Raw genomic sequence first — 14,180 nt, forward strand, 5'->3', positions numbered from 1 at the left:
TGTGCGACGTGTATGTGAAAACGTCAAAGGAATTATTTTTATTACGAGAAGAGAAGTGCCAGTCAAAACGGCATCCATGTTAAATCTTTCATTGCAGTAGAGTTCACAGTCACTAGTGATGGGCTAAACTGCGATTTTCCGATATCAGTGATTTCTGTGAATGCTACTTTTCAGTATCTGTTATTCTTAACTGCGATTTGTCGCAGTTAAGAGTCGCAGTTAAGGAACATAGGTCGTGTATCCCTCCGCCACTGCTATTTCTGCGATTTCTGCTACTTCCGCGATTTCTGCTACTTCTGCGATTTCTGCTACTTCTGCAATTTCTGTGACTTCTGCTACTTCTGCGATTTCTGTGACTCCTGCGATTTCTGCGACTTACTACTGTATGAAAAAGTTACATCTGTCAACACGGAAAATTGCATCGCAACAAACCTGTCATTGGCAAGTATGTTTTACGTTTTTTCTTCCGTTGGCTTTAATTTTGTATTAAAGAAACAACTGTGAAAATATTAATAGTGTAATTAATATGTAAGTAGCCGTACAGTACCGTAATAGTTCGTATTTAGAAAATGAATTCTAACATATTATGTTCACAGGTACCTGAACTACATTTCAGTCACTCAGTAAAGTGATAACTCAAAATATCATTGTCAACAGATCTGAAGAAATTGCCACTGCGTCTTTAGACCGTTTTCGTCAGACGAGAGGTTAGTTTCTAAGCGTTTCGATGGACTTAATTACTTCAGTGAGATCGTTCTTGCAAATGTGATATTCATTATAGCAAATATTAGCAATCTACTCTGTCAATTATATTTCTAGTAATTAATGACAGCAAAAATTGTTTAATAATCCTTGTGTTTTTGCAGACACAGTTCTGACTCTGATTACTGGTTGCTGTACGTATCTATCCACATCAAGGCTGTTGGGAGAGACTCGTGAAGATTCAAGACAGCTCTTAGAGGATTTGCAGTTTAAAAGTGAAACAATTGTGAAACAAGTGTGTGAATGATTAAGCTGTGTTTTATTGAAGTTGTTGTGCGATTTTAAAGGAATAATAAATGTCAAATACAGTGAGTGAATAATAAAAATCTCATTTTCCACATTTTAAGCCGTCCTATACCCATAATTTTCCGCCACTTACTTATTGGTAAACACTTGTTGGAGAGCGACATGCCACCCCCCCCCCCCCCGCCCCCTTTCTCCACAATCTTGGTGTGACACTGACCTGTAACATATCCCGAAGTCTACAATATGCATTTTGAGGCTGTTGATATGAAAGTGAGAAGTACAGATCTTCCAGTTAAATCAGGAATAGCTTAAGTGCATTACTTGAAAGTAACACAGGAAAAGCTTACTTATGTAGGTGGTAATAGTGTCGGCAAAAAGTTCTTGTGTGTGAAGTTGCCATGTAGAACACCAGGTGTAAAACTTTTCTCCCGAGTCTTGAACTGTGTCGGAACAAAAGTTAGGCATTCATATGACTGTTTTCATTTCTCTACACTTATACAGATGTCTGAGTTCTGCTGTGTTAACATTGCAAAGTCCTGTAGGCATGTGGAGTATTAACCAAAACTGTCATATTGGAAGCAGAATCAAACACATTTGTTACGTTACTTGATATTTTCAGGAGAAAACGGCAATGTTGCTTCTTATTAATATAATACATTCAGAGTCACAGCAGTATTTGACCAACCATAACTGATGCTGAATGTGCATGTCGTCATATAATATGAAAGGCTTATTTCAATAGTGGTACAAGTCCATTACCTCCACTTTTCTGTCTATAATGCTTCTGAAATTAGTGATCCAAACAAACATAAATAAAGGTTCATCTCTAGCAAGAAGCCATATGCTTGAATATTTCTGGTATCTCAACTGCAGATTTTTCAGCGCTCATTTAACTTTACGACTCTATATATCAAAATTAACAAAAATGGACTTGTACCACTATTGAAATAAGCCCTTCATATGTACACACAGCACATCGATCTCGTGAGGCACAAGGCTCTCATAACGAAGTACGTACGTCGGTCAACAGATGACACTAGGACAAGTATGTTAACTGCGCTTTTTAGTTGCTACTTGCGACTCTTAGTTGCGATTTGTCACAGAAATCGCAGTTTGACTCGGTAGCGAATAGCGTAGTATGAACTTTGCTCAACAGATGGCAGTGCTAACTGCGCTTTTTAGTTGCTACTTGCGACTCTTAGTTGCGACTTGTCACGGTAATCGCAGTTAGACTCCATAGCGTACCGCAGAGATGGACGTAGTACGAACTTCGGCCAACAGATGCCACTGTTAACCGCGCTTTTTAGTTGCTACTTGCGACTCTTAGTTGCGACTTGTCACTGAAATCGCAGAAAGCAGTGCTAAATTCGACCAATAGATGGCTCACGTCTTTGAATGTGAAATACTACTTGCGACTGCTAACTGTAACTGAAATCGCAGTTACATTCTGTAAAGTTGCTACTGTGATATCTGTGACTTCTCAGTCACTGCGATTTCTAACAGATACGCGATTTCCTGCCCACCACTAACAGTCACGAATTCTTTCGTCGAAATCGGACGGAAGTTGTATGCGGCGAAATATTTTCTCCGCACCATATTCTACTGGTAAATGCATGAAAAACTACGCTCCCTTAGGAAATTCATGTTGAGCTATCCAAAAATAATTATATTTTGAATAGGCATTTACTCTCCTCTGCAATGCAACTTACGGTCGGCGTTCGCAAATATATATCCACCGCTGATTATAGCTATATGTTACAGCACAAAAGTAAACATATTGTTATAATTAGCGACTACGAGCGGGAACATTTATAACTGTATGTTTATGTATACACATTACGTAAATATATCGTTATAGACTACAGTGTAGTTGTCCTGTTTGTAGAAGCTTAACTCCAGTGAAGTGATCTCATATCGCTAGTGGTGTGCGTAGTTTGACGTTAGTATTTATGACAGGGCAAAGTTGAGTGTAGATAGTAATTTTTAGTGTGCAGTGTATTGTAGATAAATTACCATATTTTATGTGCATGTGGTAAAACTGTCAGATCCTGTGTTCGAGTAGATAATTTATGAATATGGTTAAATTGCGTAGTCAACGTCCGAGCAATATGGATACTGAGCAACAGCCATTAGTTAGTGCAGGAAATGTAGAAACGGGTGCATAAAGCAGTACAAGTACTCTCTTTGAGGATATACCATGCGAAAATGTGGGGGCAGGGGCACAGGAAGTGGTGCCACCGCCCACCAGCGCACAAGGAGATGTAGATAAAGAAATTGTACCACCCTCAGAAAAGCAGGAACCAGAGAGTGGTAATCTGCCTGGTGGGAATTCACTTCAGGCAATATTAGAGCGCGTGCTGGATTACCAGTCAAAATTTGCGGAACAACAAGCTGAAAAGGACGAAAAAATTGAGATCTTTCTCGCACAGCAAGCTGAGCGAGATCGCCAGCTAGAGGAAAAGTTTCTTGCCCAGCAGGCTGAGCGGGATCGCCAGCAAGCTGAGCGGGTTCAGCAACTTGTGCAATCGTTGGAAATTATGAAAAAAGAGATTGCCTGTATGAAACAGAATTATGAGTCGATACCTAAGGCCGTGCAGGAGTTGACTGTACAGGTCAACAACCTGCAAGTAGCAAACACTAACATTGTAGACGAGATAGGTGTCTTGGCCAACCGATTAGTAAAGCTAGAAATAGATTCCACACAGCTTGTAGAGCAGAAGTGGAACGAACAAGCGACTAAACTTGAAACCGAATTCAACTCATGGCTAGAAGCAAAGGAGAGCGAGATCGACAAAAATATTAATTCTAAGGTACAAGCAGCCATGGCAGATAGAGATTCCGAATCGTTCAGTACCGCAGTAAATAGTCAAGTACAGAACGACGTGCAAACCATCAAACAAATACTCAGTGAGGATATTCCGCAGTGGCAAGTGAATATTAGCAAACGGATATCCGACTTGGAAAAGGGTTTAGCACAGAGCAGCAAACATCTTGAACATGAAACTATGTCGCCAACAGCCAATGTTTTTGGCAACGCACAAACTTATACGTGGCGCAATAGGCGATAATACTAAGAGCTGTAGCTTCGGTTCGGAGCACACAGCCTATGTCCCAGGATCAAACCAGTATAGTCCAAAAATATTGGTTGAAGAAAATTTGATCAAAAATAGGCAGTTTCAAACTTTTACTACTGAACGGAAGTCAGTACACCCAGTAGTATTCATAAAAAGCTTTAATAATATCTTGCCTAGTGTGTGGAACGAAGCACAGAAAATTCAATACGTAATGTCATACATTCAGGGTGATGCAGCGTTGTGGGCTACGGAAGTAGCAGACAGCTGCATGACGTATGAACAGTTCGAAAGGGCGTTTTTGTCGAAATACTGGTCGCCTTGTATACAAGAGCGGCTAAGAAAAGAAGTATACAATCCCGAACCGTACTCACCCCGTCTTGGGAATCTGAGACGATATTTCGAGAAGTATATAAACAAGACGCGCTACTGGGATGAGCCTATCTCACCAAGAGACATAATAAGACTCCTAAAATCACATTTACCCATTCATATCAAAGAGAAACTAATACACGTACCAGAGAACGACATGGAACATTTCCTGTCTGTTCTAGATTCAATAGACTTAATACAGGAAGACGCAAAAGCAGCGTGTGATCACTCACGGAACAATGGATCAGGGTGTAAACATGACAGAAATAATAGTGCACAAAACCACAACCATGGTAATGGTGGGGGTGGTAACAAGCGGCAAGAGCATTCGCAAAATGGTAATAATGGTAGAAGTCAGAACGGGTATGGGCAGCCGTCCCATAATAAAAAGCGTCGATTTGACGACCGGTACGATTCCGTAGTGCCAGGGACCAACCGCTGGAAAAATGCGCGAGGTCAGTGGCATAGCAATTACAGCGACAGTAATCGCAATTGGAATCAGAATCAGCGACCAAGCCCAGAACGGCAAGGTAATGACCGGTACGATAACAACAGACTACCGCTGCAAAACGCGCCTATTGCGCAGTCGTGGCGGCCTACAAATCAAAACGTACACATAGTAGAGGTCGCGGACAATAGCCGTCCAAGTACCTCTCAAGCAAGCCATCCAACAAACTAGAATCGGCCACGATATGCTCTCCGTCGCTGGCCGAGGGGTGGAGTGAGAGCAACACGAATGACAATAATATGCCTGGAATACATATGCTGCGGTACAACGACGGTATCAGTATGGATAAAGATCTACTGACCTAACCGCATGAATGTAATAAAGATAGCAACGAAAATGTGCAAGCCATAATAGAAGCGAAAATCAATGATGTTGCAGTGAATATAATCATCGACACAGGTGCCTCAATGAGTGTAATGAGTACAGAAGTGTTTAAAGCGCCGGGGAAGGGACGTAGCATACCGACTTTCCCGGTTAATAATTGCAAGGTGTCTGGAGCTATAAGTGCACAGAGCCAATTAGTTAAGTACCAGGTGCAGGTGGAGATTTGTAAGGAGGGCGAAGCCATAGTGAGCTCGTTCCTCATTGTTAAAGGGTTAAAGGTGGCCTGCATTCTGGGAGTAGATTTTCTCCGTGAGAGGGACGCAGTGATCGACCTCTCCTCGGGAAAACTAAGCATAGTTAATAAAGGAAGGAGGATTGAGTTGTCTATGATGAAATCGAAGGAGGTACTTGTGCCATGTTGCAACCGAATTAATATCAAATGTAGGAACCCCTGGGTATTACACCTCAATGATTATTCACCTGTGACGGATCTCTATTATCCAAGTATAGAAGATAGAAATTTTGAAACAAATGTTGATGCATTTCAAACCAAAGTACAGGAATCTGAAGGTTTAAGCAACATACAAAAGCAACAGTTGACGCAGCTGCTATCGGAATATACCATGGTATTTACCGACCGACCAGGAATAGTCAAGGGGTACCACTATCACATAGAGGTGATGCCCCACAAAACATACTGTCGCGCATCTTACTCCATCCCTTGGTCGAGGAGGGAAGTAGTGGCTAAAGAGATTTGAAAGATGTTAGAGTGGGATGGTAAAATTATTTATTCAATGACCTGTCAGATGTAAATAGTAGTAGTAAGACGATTTCAATTGTGTTTTAGAGTATAAGTATGTGAGCTTTAAGAAAGAATTTGTGTGTATTTAAAATTTTGAGGAAGTAAAACATAAATAAGCAAGCATAGCATGAAAGTAGAATCAGTAAACTGAGCAATAGCATGCAAATTGAAGACTTTGTTTACAGACAATTAGTTTCAGTAAAATACTATATGCTCATCAAGCAATGAACAATCTTTTTGTTGATAAAATAATGATTAATTTCTTGAATCATTTTTCATTTGTAGTAAGTAAGTACAATTAATGATGACATCTCATATAGTAATGTAACAGGTGTAATTGTGTTAGAATTAAGGAACCCTGAGAGAGAGTCTCTACTGCACAAAAATTGACTTTGTAGTACGAAACAATTATGTGATGTAACGTTACTGCCAATAGTGATCTGAGAACGACACTGGAGCAGAATTCAATCAAAGACAAACCCGTTCCGTGTAACCTACGCTTTGTATGTATCGATGCTTCAATTGAAGCCTGTGTACTTGGTACATGTCCGTGAATATTAATTACGCGGTACGCGAATCAAGTCAATCAACGCGGAAACTACACTGTAGTCCTGTAGGACAGATCGTTAAAAAAAAATACTAATACTACATGAAGTATTTATTGAGCAATATGCCCAAGTCCAGCTGTCATGCACATGGTAAAATCTGTTTGCTAGATGGGTGATAACCTGGCAAGCTACACCGAAATAGGAAAAGAAAACTATGTACAAAAAAAATCACACACTTTTAAATTTACTTTCTAATTACAAAAAAAAAGCCATATATGCCTAGTAATAATACTAAAAGTGTGTAATGACATGGTAAACACAATGGACTCAATGTAGATGAGAGTGATTATGCTAAGAACAGTTGATATGCATTAAAAATAAATTGTGTGCATAAACAATCTAGGAAAGGACGGAATATTGTGTGTAGTAGGGACAGAAAATGACTGTTGTATCTGCACCAATATATACGTCGGTATAAGTCAAGTCGCGGTTCTAGGCGCGCAGTCCGGAACCGTGCGACTGCTACGGTCGCAGGTTCGAATCCTGCCACGGGCATGGATGTGTGTGATGTCCTTAGGTTAGTTAGGTTTAAGTAGTTCTAAGTTCTAGGGGACTGATGACCACAGCAGTTGAGTCCCATAGTGCTCAGAGCCATTTGAACCATATAAGTCAAGTGTTGAGTGACTAACTGTCATAGTGCAGTGCTCAACGAACAATATACTGTGTGTAAAAACGGTAGTTAGTGATCCGTGCGGAGTCGATTCAAACAAACATCGCTCGACGGAAACATTTAGTGTGTGTGAACCGAAACATTTTCGCGTGTTGACAGACGCTCTGGCAGCGTATCGACCGTGAGAACAAATGAAAGTGTGTAGTACAACGTGACGAACCCTAAATACCAGTGTCACAATGCGATTCACTTGTGAAGCCACAAGAAACCCGTTATCACGCCAAAACATCCTGTGCATACCAGCGAAACGACGGCTTACTGAACAATAAACGCTTTTAACCAAGTTGCATTTTCTTCCACAGCGAATAATCTGTATCCTTAAAGACAGTACACCGTTGTGGAATATTTGTTTCATGCGTTGTGACGGGGAGCCATGCGGAGAAGCAGAGACGGGTGTCGTGCCGCCAGCCAGCCGGTCGCGGGAAACAACTGCAACACGACGACATTTGTGAATGGTTCGGCGCGGTTCGCGACTGCACGGGCGCCACCCCAACACTCCGTCGCTGTTACGGCGTGCAGGTCGTCGACCCCAGCGGTCGTTGGCACGCCGCGTTCCAGACGACGCTACGCAACAATTGCTTCGCGCCGCCCGCTCCGTACGACATTGTTGACATTCAACCCAACATTACCAACTACGCTGTTAATGTACTAATATGAAAATGATTTATTGGACACGAAATTACGTAACAAACATTTTTTTCTTTAGTTTACTGTGTATAGACTCAAAATATTCATTTGTTCGGTGATATATGTTATATGTTTTCGTCACATTGGTGAAGCAAACTGACACGAGTGACATACCATGGTAGAACATTTGTCGTGAGTAAGTGTAGAGACAATCCATTACACTACTGTAAAACTGTTTAATTATTGATCTTCAGTGTGACACAGAACACAAATATTATCACGAATGTGAAAGAGTGTTGAAGGTACATTTTTAACAAGGAGACTAAAGGTTTAACATTTTGTTATAAATAACCTTTGTTATCTGTGAACATTGGATAAATTCCAACCGTTTTTGATGAACAATCAAACTGTGTTTTAAGTCAAACCAGGCGAGATGACCATGGCTCCGGCGCAGTTTTCCCAGGTTTTCTGACCGCACGTAGCCCGAATGGGGGAGCCAGAAAACTGTAATGACCCTGGGACTAGGTTTACGGTCACCTTGCAAAGTGTGAGAAAACCATAAAGAGTGTGATTAAAACTATAGTGCAAAATAGCAAGCAAGTGAATAGTGAATATTCCAAATAAGGTGACAAACAATGACAAAACGGACGTTAGTGGCAGCATATTGCCCGAACATTCTTAACGTTAGTCAATTGCTGCCAGGGGGCATTGTAACGTCTCTTAGCAAAAGATATATTATGTAATAAAGAAAAAACATCGTGTGTCATGTTTTGTTCTTGTATAAAATTATGTACTGTTTTTTATTTATTTTAGATAATATCTGTGTCGGCGAGTACTGAAACCGCCACAGACGATAAATATCAAACAAAGATGAGAATATGTGACTAGTATAAATAATACAGAACGAACATTAATTTCTCTGTCGTCTTCTTGGAGTTACGTGAGAAGGATAGCCTGTGACGTGATAGTGTACGCTAGCGTAGCATTCTTTTGTCAAGATTGAGAGAGGGGCGCCATTACGTACTCATTGTAAAGGTGTGTAATAATTAATATATTTAAATGTTTTGAATAGAGTTGCTTAGTGAAACCTTGCATCATGATTTGTAATAAGCTTGCCTGGCATATTATCCCATCCCTTTAAGACTTTTCAGTTATTTAAATATTATTCGTGGTGCAAAGCTGCGCTACGAACGAACGAGCCGCTGCCGCGGCGCATTCAAACTGCATTCAATGAAATCAATCATACCGCAAAGAAGCGGGCAGGTAATAGTGAAGTAAAATTATTTCTTTCAGCTTCCGGAATTGCAGAGCAGAGCAGCAGATTTTATGATGTGTTTTACAGGTTGACGCGGGCTGCTGATAATATATTATTTACAGTGCAAAAAGATAATTTACCTTCATAACATAAAAGAAATCTTGCAGTGCGTGGTTCTGGTCTGGCCAACCTTATAATAAAAACATCTTTTTCTATGACAATAGTCTCATGTTCTCGTGTTAGTCGTGGTACTTATTGGTGTTTTACTGTTAACAAAAATCCACTGCAAAATTTTGATGTTGAACAATCATTACGAACTGTAACATCAGTATTCATAACAATGTAATTTTCAGTAACCTTTTCAATAACTATAAAGTAGGGAAGATATGTTGAACTTTATAGTGAGTTACAGTAACGAAAAAATTTTCCTTTAATAGAAAGCCAGATCCAGAAGAATAAGAACATAATATTTTTTTTGTTGAAAATTAATTATCCCAAGAAGGTCACGGCACAGCATCACTAAAAGGTATTTCGGGGCTCTTTTCGTAGTAACATATTTCATTTAATATATGAGTTGTTACGCGAGTAATAGTAAAACAAAGCATATAATATAAGAGCAAGCGAAAAGAGCTGCGCTACGAACGAACGAGCCGCTGCCGCGGCGCATTCAAACTGCATTAAATGAAATCAATCATACCGCAAAGAAGCGGGCAGGTAATAGTGAAGTAAAATTATTTCTTTCAGCTTCCGGAATTGCAGAGCAGAGCAGCAGATTTTATGATGTGTTTTACAGGTTGACGCGGGCTGCTGATAATATATTATTTACAGTGCAAAAAGATAATTTACCTTCATAACATAAAAGAAATCTTGCAGTGCGTGGTTCTGGTCTGGCCAACCTTATAATAAAAACATCTTTTTCTATGACAATAGTCTCATGTTCTCGTGTTAGTCGTGGTACTTATTGGTGTTTTACTGTTAACAAAAATCCACTGCAAAATTTTGATGTTGAACAATCATTGCGTACTGTAACATCAGTATTGATAACGAAGTAATTTTCATTAACCTTTTCAATAACTATAAAGTAAGGAAGATATGTTGAACTTTACGACGAGTTACAGTAACGAAAAAAAATGTTCCTTTAATAGAAAGCCAGATCCAGAACAATAAGAACAAAATCTATTTTGTTTTGTTGAAAATTAATGATCCAAAGAAAGTCACAGCACAGCATCACTAAAAGGTATTTCGGGGCTCTTTTCGTTGCAACATATTTTATCTCTTATATTAGTCGTTACGCGAGTAATAATAAAACAAAGCAAATAGTAAAGAGCCAGCGAAAACACGTCAGCAAGGAGGAAATGCAATATGTGTGCGTGCTTCACTCCCCAACCACAAAACAACCAAACGACTTCGCGTGAACCGTCTCTACATATACACTATCCAACGGAAAACCTCACCAAAATATGGGAATACTGTTCGCCTACCATTAAGTGGCTATTAAGCAGTTCAACGCACCATTAATCACAACTAGGAGAAACTAATCTCACACTTCAATGAATCGGAGCTTTTCCTATACCTGGTGAGTCTACACTCCACCAAAAATTGGCGAAATAATCATTTCCTACACAAGCCGATAATCTTCTCAAAATACCTCTCTAAACGACTTAGAACTGCTTTGAACACATTTGAGTTCTATCCCCACTGCAGACTAATTCACTTATCATACGTATGAGCCGATCTCATCACACTCTTGAGAGTCGGCCGAAGAATCTGAGACAGATGCCAACAGGCAGTTTGTCACAATAAAAACTGTTTCGCAAACGGCATGTTGTATTACACAGTCGGCAGGGTTGGGTTGTTGTTGTTTTTGGAGGAAGAGACCAAACTACGAAGCCATCGGTCTCATCGGTTAGGAAGGAATTCGGCCGTGCCCTTTCAAAGGGACCATCCCTGGAGCGATTTAGGGAAATCACGGAAAACCTAAATCAGGATGGCCGGACGCGGGATTGAACCGTCGTCCTCCCGAATGCGAGTCCAGTGTGCTAACCACTGCGCCACCTCGCTCGGTACATCGGCAGGGAGGAAATGCAATATGTGTTTCCGTTCTTGATAAGGGTTGTCATGTACAGTGTATATACCACTGGTATTTCACTTAAAAGGTATTAACAACACCTAAAATCCATCTTACGGATGTGACGTTGAGATTCATGCATGCCAGATGATTTTTAAGTCTCCACTTGTTAATGGTCACGGGAAAAATTAATATCTATATGATTCAGACTAGCATCACAACCAGACTCAACGAATTTTTCCTCATGTAAAGAGAAATAATTACTAAATAACAGGGTGTAGTATTCATCATTTGGATTTGTAGCTCCTTGTGTTTCCCGTGTTTGCAGTTAAAATTGTAGGATGTGAGGGCCACCAGTTATGCAAAACACCGTTTTTTCAAGTACCCAAACATGTTTCAGCACCGCTGTGCCATCATCAGTAGGTTTCCGTTTTATTTAATCTGTAACGTGAACATTTTTACTACATGAGTACAAAATTATGTGGATATTTAGTTCAAACAATAGTTCGTTTCTTTTTGTTAATATCTTTACACTTGGTGTGCATGATTTTTCAGGACCCCTTTTGTAGTATGTTTAAGTGAAACAATGTTTAATTGTATTGGTTCCAACATCTATGCAATGCAGCGATGCATGAACCTTGTAACTAGAACTGAGATAAAAACTGCGCAATTATAACACTTTTAGAATATTATAAATGAACATGCATGAGCGTGAAAAGCTCTCTTGTCCTCCTGCTTTCTTGTAATTATATCTTGGATGGAATTAGAACTTTGTCGCTGAGCTGTACTGATAAAAGTGAGTTTCATTTATTTTTTTAATACGTGTTATTAAAGCGTAACAAACAAACTGCGTGTTACGACTATATTATTTGAAGATCCTCCTTCATTTTAGATAAATGGAAAAAACATATTTAATTCATTAAAATTGAGGAAATTAAATTGGAAGCTTTTCTTTTGGTTATTTCAAAAGCCATTTTATGTGTAATTACTATTTGCATTTTGTATTCATTAGAACCTGCAGTCGTTTATTTTTCTCGAAGTCCGATCATTTTTCTGAGTGCAGTTATTATGAAAGTATTTCTTTTCGCGGTCACCAAAATGTCTAACGAATTGTTTCGAAGTTAATTGCAGGCGTAGCTATTTTTCAGTTCAATAGTAAATAAAAGTTAACAGTATTATTATCATTCTTGACGTCTACAAAATTAATTGCGACTGAATAAAAGAACATCAGGCCCCACTTTTGCTTTACCACGAAAGATAAAATTTTTAGAAAATTTTTTTGCAACATTTCATGCTCTTTGAATATCCGATACAAAAGATAAAACAAATTTCACGTAATTACGGGCGGTAACGTTATACCGTCTTAGGCAGCTCACCAAGTATATTATTAAATTATGCATTAACTTGTAAGTGTGTGGGGTAAATTAATACCTATTTGATTGAGACCCATTTCCTTGGACGTTGCCGTCTTTTTCGACACATTTTTGAATTTGATAATGTTTGTATCGTATAAAAATACATTTTCACGCACAAAATCAGTTAATCTCTGGGTTTCTTTCGACATTTCTCACACTTACCCGCTGCGGTCTCTGTAGAATAGTGAAAGCCAAACTGTCGATCGCGAGCAGTTATAGTTTGCGAGGTCATTTTCGGTAGATCTGCGGTGACGTCAGGTTGGCTCCCTTGGATTGCTCCCTGAGCACCTACCGCGCTCACAATGACTGCCTATTTCTCCTCTGCGACTACCACTGTCACTCAACAATACTACATTCTCACACTCATAGTTGATTGGGTACGCATCAGTTTTTGCACGTTCTATTTTTCCTGTGTATCAGATATTTGTTAACGTGGATAATTTGAGTTACGCAAAGCTTTTCCATAATGATGCCGTATTCAGGCAACAAGCAAAAAACTTGACCACTTTCAAGCGGAATGGGGAAACCGATTACTTCTTTCGCAAGGTGGGGGGACTGAAAAGGATTTCCCAGCGGATTCTGCTCTAAGTAAAGAAAAGGTAATGCAGCTAAAGGCCAAATTTAACGCGCAACAGTCAACTTCTTTAAAACCATTAACCAGTTACAAAGCAGCAACTGAGGCTTCATTCCGGATTTCAAAAATTAATGCAGAGAATAAGAAGCCCCACGAAGACGGTGCTCTAATCAAAGCTGCATTTTTAGAAGCTCAGATTCATTATTTGATAATTTCGAAAATAAAATTGAGATAATGTCCGCTATCAAAGCTGTACAACTTTCAGCAAATAGCACAATAAAAAAGGTTGATGCTATGAGTTCTGACGTTACTTAACAATTTAAAATGGACTTCGATCGCTGCAGCTATTTTCTCTACAACATGGCGAATCGACTGGTATAGCTGATAGAGCTCAGTTGACCATTTTTGCAAGAATGGCTTTTGATAATTTCAAAATAGGAGAGAAGCTGCTAAAGACTATACCACTAACAAGATACATTACATGACATGGCACATTTTGAGCAGACAAGATCTTATCAATCGAGCAGACAAGATCTTATCAATCAGATAAGATCTTATCAATCAAAATATACATGTGAAGAAATTGGTTGGCTTAGGAATTGTTGGAGCTCCTGTCACAATAGGTGGAGAGAAGGGATTCATATAGACTTGTGTCGTAAAGACAACAGCTTTCCGAAATTCCTGGCTTACTGTTGTGTGACTACACCAGCAGTCACTCAGTGGAAAGTTTTTAAGTATGAACAATATAATGAAAATAGGCATAACAGAAGTTCAGAAACTTTTGTTCAGAGCACTGACTGATGAACTAGATTGCCAGTATGGAGATCTGTTGCTGCATATGGAAGTTCGTTGGCTTAGTAGAGGCAGAGCTTTACAGC

This window comes from Schistocerca nitens, chromosome 8, assembly GCF_023898315.1.
Source record: "Schistocerca nitens isolate TAMUIC-IGC-003100 chromosome 8, iqSchNite1.1, whole genome shotgun sequence".
Classification (NCBI taxonomy): domain Eukaryota; kingdom Metazoa; phylum Arthropoda; class Insecta; order Orthoptera; family Acrididae; genus Schistocerca; species Schistocerca nitens.